This window comes from Lactuca serriola, chromosome 4 (assembly GCF_051521515.1).
Source record: "Lactuca serriola cultivar US96UC23 chromosome 4, Lser_US96UC23_V15, whole genome shotgun sequence".
Taxonomy (NCBI): Eukaryota; Viridiplantae; Streptophyta; class Magnoliopsida; order Asterales; family Asteraceae; genus Lactuca; species Lactuca serriola.
Genome location: NC_136411.1, coordinates 178,048,303 through 178,051,292, shown reverse-complemented (window position 1 = coordinate 178,051,292; position 2,990 = coordinate 178,048,303).

The window sequence follows — 2,990 nt, the reverse complement described above, 5'->3', positions numbered from 1 at the left end:
AACCTCATGTGTCATCCTTTCAGCGTGCACGACCGCGACTCTTATGGAAACCATTTGACCGGCGGGTGCCTGTGCTTGCTCGCCGATATCGCGTGTCTTCCTTACGATCAATGGTAGGGCTCGGTCTGTAGGTCCATCATGACTCAGGTTGTAGTAGTCTCGGTTCATATCGAATGGCGGATGCACCCCCTGCTGCCGGCTCCACCTCCATATCTCGTATGCCCATGGGGGTGTACGACCATTGGGACCCATCCTGTATAGGGGCACCCTGGCCATGTATGGCGGAGTGATAATTTCGGACTCTGCGCCCGAGTCATCTACATAGCTATGCTCAGCCTCCTCCTTATCTGAGTCTATTACCAGTTCTGTCGATCCCTCTTCAGGTTCTTCTTCTTCGGGGTCTTCTTTCGGTTCTTCCTCCGACTCCAACCACCCACCATTCCCCTGATTGGGGAAGTAGGGATCTCCTGGATGATGAAAGCCAGCCATAGGGTCTGCACGAGGGGTGAGAAACGTGTAAGGAGAGTGTATATAGATAGCATTCCAAATACTCCTATAGTATTTTTAATTGTTTATGTGTGGGTTCCTTAAAAGCTTTTTGGATACAAGGTTGGTTAGTTTGTGGATTCACTGCCCACCATGCTTACTCCCAAACACATGTTGGTCGTATTTTGAATAAATATAGTTGATCAGGCTCTATTTATCCCCAATACAACTACATAACTGTGCGGTTTTAACCACGGTGTTTAGTTTCTTCCAGAGACTTTTAGAGTTATAGTATTAGTGCACACCTAGGTATTATTTTATTCAGAGTGTTTTAGTCTCATTGTATTTATAGTTGCATAACTTGTATGATTAGATATGCCAGTTCACTATAAACAATGCCTTGATACCAATGTGTCAGACCCCCAAACCAGACGACGGAAACGTATGAGGGCTTGGGTGACTTCATTCTGGTAGTATCATCACATAGTATATAATTTAAACTTAAAATCATCATCATCACACATGTAATATTACAACTGTCATTTGTTTACATCGAGTATTATATTACAATATTACATGAAAGAATATCTAGAATATGATAAAAACAAAACATAACAAAATGTCCATGTGTTCTTGCCGACTGACATGCTCAATGGTTTCCTGAGAATACAAGTTAATTTATAAGGTCAACATATATAATGTTGGTGAGTTCATAAGCATGTCTGAGAAAAATGTTTTGTACTACTTTGCGAACACCAGAAAATCCGATATTTTCTTAAAACCGTTTTGAAATGTTTGTGTCTGATCTTGCATTAATGCATGTGTGTTAAGTGTTGCGAGAATATAAAGAGAATGAACTCCGGACAACCCGATGTTGTATGCGTAAGAGAATGTTGGAATCTCAACACCCGAGGTTAAGTTCCAGCGCGTATAGGTTACCGTGTTGTCCACAACAGATGGTTTCCCGTAAATTTTATAAAATTAATTCCTCTAAGTGACCGTTATAACCATACTTGATAATTACAATTTCGCCTGTCATGACGTCTATTAGACGCCGACTTGTTTAAGGTACGGTTTGTCGCCCTAGACTGGCCTAGTCTAACTGTAGTGAACAACTCAGGTGTGGGGTGTCAACCCCATATAGATCTATACACAAACTCACGCTCTCACACTGGGAGACTCTGGTTATAACAACAGGCTACGTTTGTACACTCATTTGGTGCCGAATGAAACGTCTCACTAGATCCTTAATCAAATTTACGCGAATAAACATATAAGGAATATTTCAGGCCTAATAAACATATGAGTGGACAACTAAGGCCCACTAAACATGCATATTATTTCCAGGCTCCAAAGGAATACGAATGTATATCCCGGGCCCAATATACATGTAAAAGGACAACTAAGACCCACTATACATGTATATTATTTCCAGGCCCAAAAGAAATATGAATGTATATCTCTGGTCCAATATACATGACAACTAAGGCCCATTAAACATGTATATTATTTCCAGACCCAATAAGGATGTGAATGCCGAAATTCATCTGTGGCTTGTTACATTGGTTGTTTAAGCTATGTTGTTTACTAAAATATCATGAAAAGCCCATCTTTTTGTAAAAGGTCATTTTTGGTTCTGAAAACCGTCAATTTATAATTACGACACATTTTTGGTAAAAATGACCTTTTAGGTCCTTTAAGGCCAAAATTTACATTTAAGGCTATTTTTAAATAAAAATAACTTTTTAAACTCACTTTTGTCAAAATTTCAATTTTTGGCTTGGTTTTATGAAAATGTGCATTTTCGGCCCATTTATGAATAATTTCATCTTTTTGGACCAAATTTTAATAAATTCACATTTTTAGTTCCTCTTATCAAAATTTACATTTTTGACACAACTTTGTTGAAAATGACATTTAAGCCTACAAAAGTCCAAAAATTTACTAACTTGGCCCAAGAATTCGTAAAAGCCCAAAAGAAGCCCATTTATGAACTTTTACTCTTCTAGCTCTTTTTAAGATCACAAATACCATAATGATTCATATTTATCAAAATACATCCTTTTTGGTCCCTTAAAACCATGAGTTACGCCAAAAATACCCCATTTTTTATTATATTGTCATTTTTGGCCCTCTTATGCAAATTTCTTAGTTTTAAGTAACTTGAAGTATTTTAAAACCTTTTCTTTGCATAATAAGTTGAAATGAGTGTTATGTTCTACAAATATCATCACATTTTAGTAGATCTTCAAGTTCATGGAGTTTATAACACATAATCACACATATATCATGAAAAACACACAAAATCATGCATAAACACATAGATCTACACAAAACAACTTGTATTCTCCCCCAAAACATTCTAAAAACCGAAAATAGGGGGTATGAAATCACTTTGCTTTGGATATTTCGGTTTTGATGAAGAAAAGGGAAAGATCTCGGCCCTTAGCAAGCTTTCTTGAGTAGATCTCGAACCTAAGGTGGATCTAGAGGATGGATCACGA